Source organism: Dasypus novemcinctus, chromosome 7 (genome assembly GCF_030445035.2).
Source record: "Dasypus novemcinctus isolate mDasNov1 chromosome 7, mDasNov1.1.hap2, whole genome shotgun sequence".
In the NCBI taxonomy this organism is placed as follows: domain Eukaryota; kingdom Metazoa; phylum Chordata; class Mammalia; order Cingulata; family Dasypodidae; genus Dasypus; species Dasypus novemcinctus.
The window spans coordinates 54,546,429-54,565,705 of NC_080679.1; the positions used below are offsets into that span (position 1 = coordinate 54,546,429).

Genomic DNA, 19,277 nt, shown 5'->3' on the forward strand with positions numbered 1-19,277 from the left:
ACGTTAAATGAAATTATCTGTAAAATAAGTTAGAGACAATTAAGTGGTGACTGAGAAACATTTAATAAATGAAGAAATTAATATATAGTAACTGACAGTATGCTTGGACCTTTGAGTTCATTTCTTTCCCCAGTTTCACTTTTTTTTTTTTTTTTTGTATCTAAGAATCAAGGCATCTTCCTTTCACTGAAATTGGCTTAAAAGGTGAAAACTTCCCTACTAGTTATCTTGAGAAGACAGGAAACTAGCTAACTGAAATATTTCACGGCCTTTTTTTAACGAGTTGTATCAATTTATCCTAGCTTCTCAAAATACAAAGTTCAAGATGTGGCAGTGTATTATGCAGTTCACCCAAACAAAGGCAATATTCAGTATAGGTATGGGGAGGAGGGGGAAGCGGAAGGTGCTTTTTACTTGGTCGACCTACTCCAGATACTGGAATTTTCTGCAGTTGTCAAGTCTATCCACTTTCTAAAGATATCTAACTATAAAAATACACTTTGAGGTTTATTATTATAACCCGTTAGCAAGGCAATAAAAATATCTATTTGGGAATCACTGAACCTATTCCATAGAATAAGAATTATAGATGATTTGCCATGCAGCTGATTATAAATAACTTATTAAAAGTGATATTATTTGTGCTAACATTAATTTTAAATTCTTTCTTACTAGGAATTAGCAAACATTTGAACAATGGTACTAAATACACATCTCTCGTCCATCCTTAAAATATTTTCTTGTAGTTTGAAGATTATGCTAATCGCCCTCAGAGACCCCATCCTGAGATGGCCACTGAGTGCATTAAAATTTTGCTCTAAATGTTTTTGTTTATTTGTTTGTTTTTTAAAGATTTATTTTATTTATTTCTCTCCCCTTCCCCACCATTGTCTGCTCTCTGTATCCATTTGCTCTGTGTTCTTCTGGATCCATTTGCATTCTTGTCATGTGGCACCAGGAAATTGTGTCGCTTTTTTGTTGTTGCATCATCTTGCTGCATCAGCTCTCCGTGTATGCAGCACCACTCCTGGGCAGGATCTGCTTTTTTCACGTGGGGCAGCTCTCCTTGCAGGGCACACACCTTGCACATGGGGCACCCCTACTCGGGGGCACCCCTGTGTGGCAGGGCACTCCTTGCACATGGCAGCACTGCGCGTGGGCCAGCTTACCACAAAGGTCATGAGGCCCTGAGTATCGAACCCTGGACCCCCCCATATGGTAGGTGGATGCTCTATCAGTTGAGCCACGTCTGCTTCCTGCTCTAAATATTTTTAAAGATTATTTTTCTACAATGAGCTCTGCTAAATTCTGGACCTGCAACTAGTTACCCATTTCCAGGGTGAATGATGTCATCTGTAGCCTTCTGCACCTGCGTCCACAGGACTCTCACCCAGAGCACTGGATTTTGCCTCTTTCTTCTTTCTGGATTCTGTCACACTAGGCCACTGAGGGAAGTAGAGGAGGAGGTGATGGGGGATGATTATTAACTCAGGTCTTCTGAAGGGTTTGGTAAAAACCAAAAATACCCCATTGGTAGAAAAGGTGAATTCTACTATTTTCCTCTGTCCTTTGAAAGAGTATGGCTCCCTTTGAAACAATATTTTACTACATGAATCTATCCTAGGGAAATAATATATATTAAAAGCTTTGTGCCTAAAGATACTAATAAGAACATTAATAGAAAAAGAAAAAGAAAATAAATTCTAGATTGAATTCTAAATAGTTAATAAAAAGAGGGTTATTAAATAATCTCTGAGGCATTCATTACAAGTTGCATTTGCAAAACATTTAAAATAACATGTAAATGCATATGATCTTATGGATAAAAAATCCAGTTCTAAATATATACACTTAGTTTCCTTTTGCTGCTATGACAAATTACCACAAACTTAGTGGCTTAAACAATACCACTTTATTGTCTTACAGTTCTAGAATTGTCAGAAGTTTGAAAAGGGTCTTACTGAATAAAATAAAGCTGTCAGCAAGCCTGTATTTCTTCTAGGCACTCTAGGGAAAAATCCCTTTCCTTGCCTTCTCTAGCTTCCAGAGACTGCCCACATTCCTTGGCTAGGACCTGCTTCTCCACCAAAGGCAGGCTGAGTCCTTCTCAACTGCCATCTCCCTGGTTCTCCCTCTTCTGTTTCCCTTTTCCACTTTTAAAAACCCTTGTGATTACATGAATAATCCAAAATATCATCCCTATTTTAAGGGAGTTGATTAACAACCTTAAATCTATCAACAGTCTTAAGTCCCCTTTTCTATATAACCTGATATTTTCACAGGTTCTGTGGAGTAGAATGTGAAAACCTTTGGGAGGCCATTATTGTGCCTACATACATTGTGTAAGAGAAACAAACTAAACAATTTCAAACTAAACCAAAAGCAAAAACAATGAAAAACTAAGTCTAGAAAATCTGAATGAAAACATACTAAAATGTGAACATGGATCAGTACAGCTGTGGGTTATTGTTTTTATTCCCTCTACTTTTCCGTGATTTCCATTTTATTAAATTTTCATGGTGTATTATTTTCCAAATAATAAAATTATTATTTTGATAGGAAAAAGTCTTATTTTTAAAAATTAATCCCTATCACTCCAGTAGCCTGAAATTTTACTCTTTAATCTTTTCCCATAAATTTCTCACTTGTAAGTAGAGAACTAGATAAAGGGAATGAGGGAATAATAAGTAAAAATAGTTGTTGATTATTATAATCCCCCAAAAATATAATAATACCAAGCCCATTGGCTAAGAGAGCTCAGAACTGCTGTCAATTTGTAGTTATATGTCCTCTCTCCCCAACTAGATAGCACACAATTTAAGAGCAAGTATGTGTCATATTTTTTAATTGTCAAACTGTTAAGAGAATGTTTAAAAGAGGGTATAGTCATTACCCTTATACAAATATAAAATGAAAACATGTCAAAGATTTTAATCAACCTGTAAATTAATGAGGGGAACTGTAAGATGTTAGGACCCATTCAAAGGAGAATTCAAAATACCACACATATATCCTCAGATAACTAAAATAAATTACTAGATGCAAAACGGTCTATTCACAGGGCAATAATCAATTTCATTCCACCAGACACAATTAATTTACATTTCTATGGACAAGAATCATTTACATCATTATCAGTTTTCTACGATTTAAGAGGGTTGCAAAATAGCTAGAAGACAATGAAAGTCATAGACAACCCAGAAGGTTGTTCTAATCAGGACACATGGAGATCTTTTTTTTTTTTCTTTTTCTTTTTTGTTGGAGATTTGGACCTGAAGGGTATCGGGAATGAAAGAAAGATAAAAGGGAGAAGGAAACAAAGAGAAAGAAAGAGCGAGGGAAAAAGAACCAGGAGGTCTGCGAGTAATAACTCCTCAGACAACTTTATTGTTTACAAGGGGCTCTATATATACCCCAGTATACATGAAAAGAAGCAGGCATACGTAGCCTACGTGCTAATAAGCATAAACCCATAGCCTACGTGTCATCAGGCAGCAACACGTATTAACTATCAGCATTACCCATAGTCTAAGGAATTTTTAAAAATCTTATCTCAAGGTACAAAGTCTAAGTGTTCTATTCACTACAAAAGGTATGTGCTCATCTTTTCTTTCAGCCTTTAACAGCTTCATCCCCTTTGCCCGGAACTCTTAATTACCACATTCTTAGGTTGCAAGCGTAGCCTTGCAGACAGCACTAGCATGGAGACAGCACGGCTCTCCTTGTGAGGTCACTGTGCCTCAGTTTCCAACACTTTTTGCCCATGTCAGTCTTTCACAATTTTTCCTCACACAGTGCCTTATATATGGTGGGCAATCACTATAAATTTGGGGTTTGAATGACTGGTGAAAGATCAACTTATCTCAGTCATTGTATTGGGAATGCCAATTGCCCTACTATACTTTTTCTTTGTCAAAGGCCTCTAGTTCTCTGTTCTTCCCTAGCGATGCTTAACTTATAAGAAGAGGAATATTTCTGACCTTTGGGTTTAGTTGATCCTGATTAAGGAGATATAGGAGAAGAAGAAAAGAGCAAGTTCCTGATTTTGAATTATATAGCTAGTTTGGTACAATTATGACAAGAGGTGATTTCAGTCATCATGGGATTCACAGTGATAAGACTCTCTTCCTGTGTTGAGGATGAACTTTTGTGGCTCTAAAAGAAAAATAACACTGTAGAGATAGCCTGGGAGCAGTCAGCATTCCATTCTAGTTTATGCATCTAGATTTCAGTAAGATTTCCCTCAGGTCTACGAAAGTTAAAATAAGCTATATGTTTTTCAAAATGTTGAAAGATGTTCTTGACAATTTTTATTTTTAAAGACTCTATTCATATAATCTCAGCAGAAAGTTGTAAAAGTAGATGGACTGAGATCCAAGATGGCAGAGCAGGAAATGGCAGGCTACACTCCTCCAGAAACTGCAGAAATATAGGCAAGTTTACCTAGCAGAAGCGAAGCTGCAGGAAGGACTGTGGGGGGCATTTGGAGAGGGCAGCTAGAGAGAGGGGACCCAGTTGGCTGGGGGAATGGGAAGCCATTGGAGATAGGGCAGGCAATTCAGTACACAGCTGGCTCAGAGGGAGAGGAGAGTCAGGAAAGTGAGTTGGCTGTAAGACCAGTGCTCAGCCAGTTCCAACATGAGGAAAGCCACCAGGGACCAGGGTGCATCCCAGTGCCCAGCAGGCTCTCAAGGTTGGTGAACTGTGGGGAAAACAGGTGTGAGGACTGGTACCCAGCCAGCTCAGGCAGAGAGGGGAATGGGTTGGGAAAGATGGGGGTGCAGATTGGATCTCAGCTGGTTTCAGGAAAAAGAGAGACACCAGCCAGTGCTGAAGCAGCTCTAGGAGAGGGAAGGAGGAGATGATCAGATGATGAGGCAGGCTGTGACACCCACCTACCCTGGGAGAGAATGAGGAACTGGGTCAGTGATGGTGTGGACTGACAGACACTCAACAGCCCAGGTGAGAGAGATTCTGGAAGAGGAAACCGAGGAGCTGTCAGAGGCCCAACCAACCTGAGGGAGGGGGACACTAAGAGACAGTGGATGAGCTGTCAGATTCCCAAATGTCCTGGAAGAGAAGGGAGCCATAGAGCTATCCAAAGGGTTGTCAGGCACCCAGCTGGCTCCCTGGGAGCTGTGGGACAAACAGACTGGTGACAGAGAACTTAGACTGAGGGTTTTTTTAAGAAACTTTTATTATATTTCCTGTTCTTTCTCTTTTTTTTCTCTTCATCCAGGTACCTTACCTGCGGAGGTCAGGCTGGTTGATGGGTGAACACTGGCAGCCCGTGAAAGTTGCTAGAGGCCTGAAAGGGAGGCCTGGTTTTTCTAACTGTTTTTTATTTTTCCTATGTTTCTTTTTCTTTATTTCTTTCTTCTCATGTTCTTTCTTTCTTTCTCTTTCTTTCTTTCTTTCTTTTCTTTCTTTCTTTCATTTTTCTCTCTTCTTTTGCTTTTCTTTCATTCCATTCTCACTTATTTGGTCTTCATTTTCTTTTTTCCCTTCTCATCATGCCAGTCTTTTAATTTTTTTCCTGTTTATTTTTTTTCTTCCACCTTTCTTATTCCTTTTTATATTACTTTATTATTTTTCACTCATTGGTTTTTTTCTGGTTCTTTTATGGTTCCTTTTCCACCCTTATCTTTATTTTTATTCTTTTTATTTTCTTTCTTTCCTTTTTTTATGGTCTTAATATTTTTTCAGAATAACATGGACAACTACAAGGCTATAGAATAATTGGAACCAAGAATCAAAAAGTATTATTAACACAAAACAAAATGAAATAAAACCCTAGACTAGAAAGACAAGCTAACCAACTGAATAAGCCCATCAAGATAAGCAGATGTCTAGAAACTAGCAAGAAATTACAAACCATACTAAGAAGCAGGATGACATGGCCCAGTCTAATGAAAAAAAAAGCAGGAGAAGAGGCATAATGTGGAACAACTGATCAAAGGTGACCAAAAAATATCATAAATCTACTTAATGAAGGAATGAAGAGATAAAGGTTTTTAAGGAGACACTGGGGGAACATACGGAAGAAATTATAAACCTACATGAAATGAAAACAGATCTGATTGTGATGAAAGGCACAATGCAAGAAATTAAAAATACAATGAAGAACAAAACAGCAGATTTGAAGAGGCAGAGGTAATAATTAGTGATGTTGAAGATAGAACATCTGAAATTGCACAGATAGTAGAACAGATAGATACAAAAATAGGAAAAAAATCAGCAGGGATTCAGGGAATTGAATAACATTATGAAATGCACAAATATATGCATTATAGATATCCAAGAGGGAGAAGAGAAAGGAAAGGAAAGGGGTGTACATATTCAGGAAGCACACACCAAACAGCATAAACCCTATCAGATTGCCAAATGCTCAAGACAAAGAGAGAACTGAAGACAGCAAGAGAAAAGAAATCCATCACATATAAGGGAAGGTTGATAAGATTAATTGCTGATTTCTCATCTGACACCATGGAGGCAAGAGGCAGTGGTATGACATAGTTAAGATGCTAAAAGGAAAAAAAAACTTCCAGCCATGAATTCTATATCCAGCAAAGCTAGCATTCAAAAATGAGGGAGAGTTCAAAATAGTCACAGATAAACAGAAATTGGAGAGAGGCTGTCAACAAAAGTCCTGCCCTTCAAGAAATACTAAAGGGAACTCTGTAGGTTAAAAGGAAAAAACAGGAGAGGGTTGGAGGAGAGTATAAAAAGGAAGATTATTGGTAAGAGTAGCTAAAAGGATTTTTTTAAAAAAGAAATAAAAATGAAATATGACATAAACCTAAAGAAAAAATAGCTAATGTAAGTACTGCCTTAACAGTAATAGCATTAAATTTTAAAGGATTAAACTCTCCAATCAAAAGACAGATTAGCAGAGTGGATAAGGAAATATGACCCATCTATATGCTATCTACAAGAAATTCACTTTAGACCCAGGGACACAAGTAGGTTGCAAGTGAAAGGTTGGAAAATGACTTTACACACAAACAAAAAACAAAAAAGGGCAGGAGTAGCTATATTAATATTGGACAAAATAGACTTTAAATGCAAAACTACTGTAAGAGACAAAGAAGGACATTATATATTAACAAGGGTGGTAATCTATCAAGAAGAAAGAACAATTATAAATAGTTATGCACCTCACCAGGGTGCTGCAAAAACATGAGAAAAACAATGGCAAAACTAAGGGGAGAAATAGATACCTATACAATTATAGTGAGGGACTTTAAAACACCATTATCACCATTAGACAGAACAGCTCAACAGAGAGTTAATAAAGAAACAGAGACCTTAAATAATACATTAAAAGAAGTAGACTTAGTAGACATATGCAGAACATTACACCCAAATACAGCAGGATATACATTCTTCTCAAGTGTACATAGATCATTCTCCAGGATAGAGCACATGCTAGGTCACAGAACAAGTCTCAACAAAATTAGAAAGATTAAAATTATACAAAGTAATTTCTCTGACCACAATGGAATGAAGATGGAAATTACTAAGGGACAGAGAACCAGAACAGGCACAAATATATGGAAGTTAAATAACACACACTTAAACAATCAATGGGCCAAGGAGCAATTGTGAAAGAAATCAATAACTACCATGAAACAAATGAAAATGAGAACAGAACATATGAGATGTAGGGGATGCCACTAAAGTAGTGCTGAGAGGGAAATTTATAGCCATAAATGCCTATATTGGAAAAAAAGAAAAAAAGAAAAAGCCAAAATCAAAGACCTAACTGCACACAGGGAGGAACTAGAAAAAGAACAACAAACTAATTCCTAAGCAAGTAGAAGAAAGGAAATAACAAGGATTAGAGCAGAACTAAATGAAATTGAGAATTTAAAAAACAGTAAAAATAATTAACAAACCCAAAAGCTGGTTCTTTGAGAAGATTAATAAAATTAATCAATTAAACCAATAGCTAGACACCAAAGAAAAAAGAGAGATAATGCAAATAAACAAAATAAATAAAAAGAGGTAGGATATCACCATTGATCCCACAGAAACAGAGAGTATCATGAAAGGATACTTTGAAAAATTGTATGCCAGCTTAGATGAAATGGAAAAAATTCTAGAAACACAAAAGCAACCTAAATTGATGAAAGAAGAAACTGATGAACTCTACAAAACAATAAAAAGTAACAAATTGAATTAGTCATCAAAAACCTCCCAACCAAGAAAAGTACAAGACCAGATGGCTTCACGGGTGAATTCTACAAATCATTCCAGAAAAGACTGACACCAGTTCTGTTTAAAATCTTCCAAAAAATGGAAGTGGAGGAAACATTACCTAATCTATTCTATGATGACAACATCACCCTAATATCAGAGTCACATAAATATGCCAAAAGAAAATAAAACTACAGACCAATCTCTCTAATGAACTTGATGTGAAAATTCTCAACAAAATACTTGATGATTATATTTACCAATACATCAAACAAATTATACACCATGATCAAGTGGGTTTTGTCCCAGGTATGCAATGATGTTCAACATAAGAAAATCAATCAATGTAACATACCATATTAACAGATCAAAAGAAAAAAAATCACATGATCTTCTCTGTTGATGCGGCAAAAGAATTTGGCAAACTACAGCATGCTTTCTTGATAAAAGCACTTTGAAAGATAGGAATAGAAGGAAACTTCCTTGACATAATAAATGGTATACATGAAAAACCCACACTTAACATCATACTCAATTTAAGATGCTAAAGGTTTTCCCTCTAAGATCTGAAAAAAGACAAGGATGCCCACTGTCACTGCTCTTATTCAACATTGTATTGGAAGTACTTGCTCAAGCACTTGGGCAAGAAAAAGATATAAAAGAAACCCAAATTGGAAAGGAAGAAGTAAAATTTTCACTATTTGCAAATAACATCATCCTGTATGTGGAAAGCCCCAGAAAATCTACCACAAAGCTTCTAGAGCTGATAAATGAGTTCAGCAAAGTAGGATATAAGATCAACACACAAAAATCAGTAGCATTTCTGTACACTAATAATGAGCAATCTGAGAAGAAAATAAGAAAAAATTCATTTACAATAGCAACTAAAATAATCAAATATCTAGGAATAAACTTAACTAAGGATGTAAAGGACTTGGATACAGAAAACTATACAACATTGTTAAAGGAAATCAAAGAACACCAAAATAAATGGAAAAATATTCCATGTTCATGGATTGAAAGACTTAATATCATTAAGATGTCCATCCTGCCCAATGTGATTTATAGATTTAATTCAATCCCAATAAAAACTACAACTGCATTTTTTTACTGAACTGGAAAAGTCAATTATGAAATTTATTTTGGAAGGGTAAGGGACCCCAAATAGGCAAAAACATATTGAAAAAGAAAAACAAAACCAAAGGATCATGCTACCTGACTTTAAAGACTACTACAAAACTATAGTGGTTAAAAAAAACTACATAGTATTAGCACAAGGAAAGATATACTGACCAATGCAACTGATTTGCGAGTTCTGATACAGATTCACTTATATATGACCAACTTATATTTACCAAGACCACCAAGCCCACTCAATTGACACAGAATAGCCTCTTCAACAAATGGTGCTGGGAGAACTGGATATCTGTATCCAAAAGAATGGAAGAGGATCACCATCTCATACCCTTCAAAAAACTAATTCAAGATAGATCAAAGGCCTAAATATAAGAGCCAAGACCATAAAACTCTGAGAAGATAATGTAGGGAAGCATCTATGCAATCTTGTAGTAAGAAATGGTTTTATAAATTTTATACCCAAAGTGCAAATAATGAAAGAAAAAATAGATAAATGGGACCTCCTCAGTATTAAAAACTTTTGTGCTTCAAAGGACTTTATCCAAAAAGTGAAAAGACAGCCTACTCAATTGGCAAAAATATTTGGGAACCATTTATCCAATAATGTTCTAATACCCAGCATATATAAAGAAATCCTTTATCTCGAAAATAAAAGACAAATGGCCTATTTTTTAAAAGTGGGCAAGAAATTTGAACAGATACTTTTCCAAAGAGGAAATACAAATGACTAAAAAGCACAAGATACTCATCATCACTAGTTAAGGAAATGCACATCAAAACTACAACGCGGTATCATCTTATCCCCATTAGACTGACTGCTAGTAAAAAAACAGAAAACTACAAGTGTTGGGAGGATGTGGAGAAATGGGAACCCTCATCCACTGCTGGTGGGAATGTAGAATTGTGCAGCCATTGTGGAGGATGTTTTAGCAGTTCCTCAGGCAACTAACCATAGAATTGCCATATGATCCAGCAATCCCACTACTACCTGTATACCCAGAACTATTGAAAGCAGGGATATGAACAGATATTTGCACACCAGTGTTCATAGTGGCATTATTCACTACTGCCAAAAGTTGGGAGCAACCGTAGTGTCTGTCAACAGATTAATGGACAAGCGAAATGTTGTACATGTATACAATGGAATGTTACTCAGCTGTAAGAAGGAATGAAGTTTTGACACATGGGACAACATGAATGAATCTCAATGACCTTATGTGGAGTGAAGTAGGTCAGTCACTAAATGACAAATATTGCATGACCTCACTGATATGACCTAAGGATGTTGAACAGACTCAGAGATAGAATCTGGAAAGTAGGTTACCAGGAGAAAGAGAGAGGTGTAGAGAGCAGTGAGTCAATGCTCAATGTGGACAGAACCTATGATAAGGTAAAAGGGAGTGGTTTAGCAGTGAATGGGGGCGATGGTGGTGCGGGGATGTGAGTAGGGTCGACAGTGGTGGAGTGTGAGGTTGAGCAGGGTTGGGGTTTGTTGGACTATCCCTGGAACTGGAGTGAGCGTTGGAGGAAGGAGCAGGCAAATTCTGGGGAGGTAGAGGTCTGTGGTTGAAAATACAATTGTGTGAATATTGTTTTGGCAATTATGGCATGGGAGGTTACTGGAGCTGGTTGCTAATGGTGGGGGGATGTGCAGGAAAGAGTGCACCTGAGGCATGCTTCTATGGGATATGAATATGCTCATCTTGTCATTGGGTGTTATCTTAGTGGGTGGAGACCCACACAATAAGCAACAAAATTTTAAACTCCCTTCTTGAGAAGTCCTGCAATGTTTCAAAGAGAGAGGCAAAATCTCTTGAGTACCTAGGCAATGCCTAATAAAAGAAAACAGACCAATATGCCAAGCCCTCAATGTTAGTGCATGTAACTACGAAACTTATTCTTCTAAAATTGAAACTGAGCCTAATAATAACTATTGCCTATGAGTTACCTCAGGGGAGCCTCCTTTCTACTCAAATGTGGCCTCTCTCTAAGCCAAACTCAGCAAATAAATGCATTACCTTTCCCCAGGGTGGGACATGACTTCCAGGGTTGTGCCTCCCTGGTACCAGGGGATTAATACCTTGACCAAAAGTGGGAAACATCAACTACAAAAGTGTTTTTATGGCTAAGAGATTTCAAAATGAGTTGGGAGGTCATTCCAGAGGTTAAATTTATGCATGTCTCAGGCAGACCTCACTAACTTCTACTGTGAACAAAGCCTCAAATAGGGGTATTCCTGAGGACTCTAAGTCATCTGGACACAATAGGCAAAGTATACAATCCCTTGAAATCAGCACTCTGTCAGTGGATCTTACCTTGATGTATATGAGAACCTATTTCCCCAATGTAAAAGACTCATTTATAAATTCCCTGCACATAATTTTTCTACCCCTTTTATTTGTGCCTATGCTTAGCACTATACCCAGTAAATATATTTCTTAGAGACTTAAATCTTTGGTCTGTTCATTTGCCAGTTGAGCCCTGAATCTCAGAAAAGTTGTGGCCAACACCTACTTTCCAGATTATTGGACTTGCCCAGGACATCTAGCAAAATGATGATGATGAACAAACCCCATTCCAAAAAACAAAGGGTATGTACAACTGCAAGCAAAACAGTTCCTTCCATCTAACACATAAGATCTAAGCCCCCTCTCAATCTGAGGCAAAGCAGGCATCACCATCCCAAAATCCTCAAGATTAAGGACTGAACAAATATAATGGGGGAATGCAACCATGGACAAAGTAAACTTATTAATATTCTAGCAACAGAAGAACATGTAACATTGGTATCAAGATAGTGGTTACCAGAGGTTCTGAGGGGACAGGAAGGGAATAATAGGTGGAACATAGGACATTTTTAGGGCATTAGAATTAAGTATAAATCACAGTGTAAACAATATCCTTTGGTTAGTAGCAATGCTTCAATATTTATTCATCAGCTATAAAAAATGTACCGCACAATTGTAAGATATAATTAATAGAGGAAGATGTGGGAGGAGGAAGGATAGATTATATAGAAATCCCTTACACTTTTGATATAACTTTTCTGTAATCTAAACCCTCTTTAAAAATAAAGTGTATTATATATATGTATAAAGTTTATTTTTTATATATAGATAAACAGTGGATGGATGTTTTCTTCAGGAGTTAAAGAAATTATATAGCTTAAGAACTCTTGGTCCAAAGTCATGATATTTTCTAGATGGATAAAGAGGCAGAAATTTAAGTACAATTAGAATTCCAGCTGAAGTCATCAAAAAACAAACACTGAAAAGAAATAAAAATCTATGAAGGATTCCAGTTACTCACAGCAGAAATTTTAAAAGAATAACTTCTAAAGGTTGTACACAAAAAAAAAGAAATCAAGGCAATCTTGTAACCAGTATCGAGTCAATTCTAGTACCTGGCTGCAGGAAACCAGACACAACCAAAGAACATACCACACATTTTGCAAATTAAAGCCCTGAGCAATTTAAAGTGCAGACTGATCTACCCACATTAAAGAAATAAATTTAACTTAAAAACCTATATAGCCATTTATAATTGATCCTCAACCAAAGCAGGTTTCTATTTTGCAACAATACTTAAGTTGAGAAAAGGCTTGGCATTGCACCAACAATCAGGCAATACCTTGGCACCCATTCAGACAGCATCCACCACTAAACAGACGTAGTAATTCTTCTCATTATAGTGTTTGTATGCACATAAATCAGATTCAGGTAAATTTACAATGTGCCATGAACTGTCAAACTTAGAGCAGCCAGCAGATTTTCTTAAGTGATAGAGGATTCATGTCTTTGAACAACACATAACTCTCTGAGCTGTTGGACAACCTTCCAGATGTACCTTCCTCAGTACTCCCCCATTTCCATAAACTGAAGAGTTTATGTGTGACATTTTAAACTTTTAGTTTTATCTGTTGCTTAATTTTAATTCCAAGTGAATCTTAAAATTTAGATCAGATGGAAGAATCCTCATGCAGTCCTTTGTAAACGGGGTTTAATTTTTTTTTTTAAGACCTAAGAACCTTTGGTGCAGAGGCAGCATGTTACCGTGTTTCCTTAGAATGCCGCCCATTCAGCACTTGAAGCTGCAGTGTCTGTGGCTTTTGAGCTTTTTCTCTTCCTGCTAAGCCTACAGTTTCCTGATGGACTTCTAACAGACCAAGAAAGATAGCCCTGACTGCATGCATTTCAAGACTCCCCTTCACCTAGGATCTAAGCAGCTGCCACATGAAATAGGAAGCCCACGGGTCAAAATCCAAACTGAGAGGGAAAAGGTAACAAGCAGACCTGAGCCAGGGGTAATTTATGATTAAGTTAATGAAATTATAATTAGGCTTATAAAGCCCTGAAGTATTTCCTGCAATGACTTGTCATGAAGCCTTTATTCATGGAAAGACAGTGTGTTAGATCCGGGTCATGTAGCATATTGTCACATAGATTCATGTTTCTATTCCCTCTTTTCCAGTTAAACAAACTCTTAAAGGCAGAAAGGTAATATGAAGCACTGAAGAAGAAAAGAAAAAAAGCAGCAATCTGTTCAGACCCAATGTGATACTTACTCAGGGGACTTTTGAGTAATTGTGCAATTTCTCCTAATTTGCAAAACAGATTATCAGCCTATATAATGTTTAATAAATTCACCAAAGAACGTTTCCGGCTTGTTGTCCAGGTCCTTTTAAGAGCGGAATTGTCACTAGAATTAAGAACATATCAGAATTAAAATGATAATGTTATTCAAAGGAAGGACCCCTACTTAATTAAGCATGCCTACTCTCAGGCATTGAGCACTGCCCTCCACAGAGGCAGAGGGAGACAAGACTGCATAGCTAGTTGCCTGCGTGACAGGGACTGAGTGTCCATTAATTCAGACATGTATAGATCAGACCTGCACTGGCTACGGGAAGAATTGCTGTGTTAATGGAGGTAGCCTGAGCAATCTATTCTGAAGTGTTCTACCTGGAAAACGTATCTCAAGAGAAAGCAATAGAAAGGGCTGGGCTTATTAAGAAAAATAAGACAAGAGTCTAAGAGAAGGCCATGTTCAGATTCACTTTCACATTTTTAGAATTAATTAGCTTATTAGGATAAAATCATATTCCACAGGCAAGATCTTTGAAAAAAATCTCAGGGAGGGGGCAGCTTTCACAATCCTGTCACTTCAGTTTGGACCTTTCTTGACTCAATTTACTGACATACCATTAACTTTATAATTATCCAAACAATTTATGCAGGACCTGTGCACGCTCGATGGCCCACGAGACTGAAAAGCTAACGCTTGAGATCTTGGGTCTCCTGGCCCACATCCAGCTGCTTGTCTTTGATTCTCTCATTGGAAAATCCCAAGGTTATATATCCCTTCTTGAGTCTTGACTCTACCTGCAGTTCAGAGGTGTTAGCCCACATACCTCCTCCTGCTCCTAACGGTTTGTTGTTACTGTTTCTGGCTCTTCTTTACTTTCAAAAGGTCCTTCAACCATGAAACAGGCACTCAAATGCAAAATATGTGGCTTTAAGAATAATACCTAATAATATTTAACTTTCCTAGAGAACTGTTTCAGACAATATTACTTCTAATGGATTATTTCATTAAATTCCTTATGTACCCATTGAGGAAAGTACTATTTTTGCCCCATTTCAACAGATAAGAAAACTAACACATACACAGTGACCATTTTTCAGGCGCATATAAAGTCCTGGATTTAAAATCAGGTTTCTGTGACTTTAAATCCCTTATTCTTAACCCTTTCATTGACACTCCATGAGGCTCAATGCCATGTCTCTTTCTCTCAATTGTTCATGGATTCGGGATGCCTAAATACCGAACAATATATTTTTTTTATAAAGAAAAACTAAGTCGTACCAACATCCTGATGTGCTCAATATGTTTATAACAAGAGTAATGACAAGTGATGATAACGGAGACTTGCAAGGAAAGGACAAATTGTTCTAAATTGCAGGATGTGTTAATCAGTCAGCACGATTAAACTGTCCTCACTTAAAATAACGCTTCTCACTCCCTCTTAAGTCATGCCTACTCTTCTCAACTGCTTCCAAATAAGAAAGAGAAAATTTCCAGCTTAATAAACTGTTTCCCTAGAAAAAATTTCCTAAGCAAATACAGCACAGAAATCATAGAGAACACATACTATTTTTTGGGCCATGATTGGTCTATTTTAAGCCATGTGGGCAGGTGTTCATCTGATGTGAGTGTCTCAAAAAATCTAGAACAAAAATGTTTTTTAAAACCATAGAACTGTACAACACAGTGAGCCCTAATGTAAACTATAGACTAATAACATTGTTTTCATCAATTATAACAAAATACCAAACTAATGCACAATGCTAATAATGGTGAAAACTGCATGTTGGGAGCTGTATATGGGGACAGTACTTTCTCCATGATTTTTCCGTAAACCAACAATTGCTCTAATTTTAAAAAATGAAAACAATATATCTGTATAACATAAGCTAGAGAAAAGAGTATTCCTTCAACTGTGCTTGACAAATTATAATCATTCTTAGTCATTTATTAATCTAGATTTAGATAATATAGTCAGAAAAGGTATCACTGGTCCAGGCAAAGAAACTTGGAGCATGTTCAGTTTGGTATTTTATTTTTGTTATTTTGTTTTTCGGTTTTCATTTATATAAGTATTAGGGAGGATCACTGGGTTGATTACTAAAGACAAAAAAAAAGGAAACACATTATTCCTAGATATATTTTATTATTTTTTAATTATTTTTTTTAATTACATTCAAAAAATATGAGGTCCCATTCAACTCCACCGCCCCCACCCCCCACTCGCCCCACAGCAACACTCTCTCCCATCATCGTGACACATCCATTGCACCTGGTAAGTTCATCTCTGAGCATCACTGCACCCCATAGTCAATGGTCCACATCATAGCCCAGACTCTCTCACGTTCCATCCAGTGGGCCCTGGGGGGATCTATAATGTCCCGTAATTGTCCGTGAAGCACTATCCAGGACATCTCCACGTCCCGAAAACGCCTCCACATCTCATCTCTTCCTCCCGTTCCCCACACCCAGCAGCCACCATGGCTACCGTTCCCACACCCATTACACATTTTCTCTGTGGACATTGGATTGGTTGTGTCCATTGCACATCTATGTCAAGTGAGGGCTTAGATTCCATATGGGTACTGGATGCACTCCTCCCGCTTCCAGTTGTAGACACTCTAGGCTCCATGTTGTGGTGGTTGACCTTCTTCAACTCCATGTTAGCTGAGTGGAGTAAGTCCAATAAATCAAAGTGTAGGAGCTGAAGTCTGTTGAGGCTCTGGGCCTGGGTGTCATATTATCAGTCCAGAGATTCAAATCCCCTAAATATATCTACACCAACTACAATTCCATTAAAGTAGCATGCAAGTCTTGTGAAAAGAGATCCCCTCTGAGTCCAATTCCATCACGCAGAAACACCAGCTCCAAAGAAGGGCCATCTGCCATGGCAGTGAACCCCATCTGCCATGATCATAGAACCCGTGGGTCTCTTTATTCCTCAAAAGAACCAATACCTGGGATTGTATCTACTTTATCTGTCTCTCAGACTCTGCTCAGTTGTGCATAAGGGTATTCCTTCTGACAACCTCCAGTCTCTTTTTTAAAGACTCATAGCCTTATATTCTCATTTCTCCTTTCCATTTTCCCCTTACATTAGGTCAAACAGCATTTTGAAGTCATGTTATTATATGTAGACAGGGATATTCTGCTGATCCATGTTGAACCTTTAATTCAAGGTCCTTTTCTAGTTGCATCTTCAGCTGGTATGTGGTAGTGATCCCTCGGTGCCAGGGAGGCTCATCCCTGGGTGTAATGTCCCATGCTGGGGGGAATGCACTGCCTCTACATGCTGAGTTTGGCTGTGAGAGTGGCCACATTTGAGTAACATGAAGGCTGTCAGGAGGAAACTCCCAGGCACAGTGCTACTCTAGGCCTTATTCTTATTGCAGGTGTATAGGCTCAAAAGTATAGCCATAAGTATCAGGAGCCCACTGTTGGGCCCTCCTTCCTTCCTGGTTCTTGCTGTTGCACTTGGGGGACTGCCGCTGCTCCCCCAGGGTCCACGACAGTGACCCCCCGGCCAGGGGCCCAGTATCCCCCCCAGCTATTGTTTTTAATTGTTTCCACTATGAGTATATCTAGACATTACTATATACCCTGGGCATATGCCCTGTATAACTCCCTGTCAACCATATATATCCTGTCAATAACATCCTATATCAGTATTCCTCCACTGCCATTGTTGAACCACTCTGTGATCCAAAACTTCCTGTAAAGTCAATCCCAACATAATGTCAGCTTCACAAGAGTCTTAGATCACCGAAATTCATATATACAATATACAGTACTTCCCCAGATTCACCATAAAACCTTTTCCCTTCCACAGCGATAATCTCTTAACTTGTTCATATCATATTTCCTGAAACTGATGTACAGATTCCGAGACAATAGCTTTCAAACAAGATGACATCTGTGCTTACTATGTGGTCCATACTTTAGGTTGTACAGTTTTCTAAATTTTTTAGTTATCCTGTGTTTTGCCTTATGGTTTACATTATTAGTCTGTCGTCCCCTATATGTTTTTGGAGTAATATTACATGTTTTATATTCATCTTCGTGTACTCTCACAAAACTCCTCTCTTGCCCCCGTATTTACCTTGTTTCCATCCATTCCACACCTAGATATATTTTAAATACAAACTCTACCACTTCCTTGACAATCCTACAAGAAAAACATCATTAGTCTCATATTAAAATGAAGGAACAGAGATTTGGACAATTTAAGTATTTTCTCAAGGTTAACCAGACAGTAGTTGAGTAAGGATTTCACTCCTGCATCTTGCCAGACTTTCTCTCACCCCATCTCCAGCACCTGCTATGATTTCTTTTGAAGGAAGCCTTCCCTGGAACCCTAAGTTGGACTGGGCACCTCTCACATCTGTTCCCAAAGTACTCTTGGCATACCAGGCCCTGTCTCAGAACTTCCCAACATGTAACAAAGCTGCTTATTTTCTTGGAGGTCTTTTCCTCCCACCCCTAACCACTGCTTGTTAGCATCCTGATTAGTAGGAACAATGGTTTATTCAGTATCCTATCTTCAGCATCTAGCACACTGTCTAGCACATCAGACGCCAATGTTTACTAAAGAATAAAGAATCAATGATTAAGTGAATGGTCATAGACTCCCAAGTCTGAGTACCTGGCTGCCACAGGTTCAGTGCCTTCTTGACCTGCAGCACATTGCCCCTCAGATCAGGTGTGTGGGTAAGTGGGAACCAGCATTCAATAAGCATTTTCGATAGTTAAATCCAGGATAGTTCCCAAGGGTATAAGTCAATTATTTCTGAGACGGGCAGGAGCTTTCTCATCTTTCAAATCAATTAAAACTTTGTCAATAGCACAGCAGTTTAACCTATTATTGAAAACATGATTATTTCCTCATTACTTGAGTGGAGAAAAACAATAACTGTGGTTTATTTAACAGTAGTACAATAACATGCTGTTTTATAAAACTCAATATAGGTAGATAAGACTAATGACTAGACTATACTAGACAATAGACTAAAATTAGAAATCCTTTTGCTTTTCTTTTTTTTTTTAAAAAAAAGAAATTCCAGTGCTTTGTAAGGCTAGAGGTGAGAATAAACAAAGAAAGAGAATTATTCCCTTCCACCTTGAAAAATACCACCATAGTTGAAGTGTTGGTTGAGAAGTCGCCTGAGAGTAGTTAACATAGTGGGGAAGAAAGCACAGTAGGCCAGGAGAATCAATCCTGAATCTGAGACAAGAGGGGATAAAAGGGGATAGGAAAAATGATAAGAAAAAATTAAGACAGGGTAAGTCGTTGGCCTTCTGGGATTCTCCCTCTACCCATATACCTTTAAGTACATAATTGGGAAAATCCTATTATTGTT

General features: G+C 37.7%; 1 long non-coding RNA gene across 1 annotated transcript; it reads left to right on the forward strand.

The window, feature by feature from the left end:
* The first annotated feature begins 2,592 nt into the window (after positions 1-2,592).
* On the forward strand, positions 2,593-13,991 carry LOC131279168 (uncharacterized). The gene is made up of 2 exons (XR_009186526.1): positions 2,593-11,927; positions 13,807-13,991. It is a non-coding gene; the product is annotated as an uncharacterized lncRNA (long non-coding RNA).
* The last annotated feature ends 5,286 nt before the right edge of the window (positions 13,992-19,277 follow it).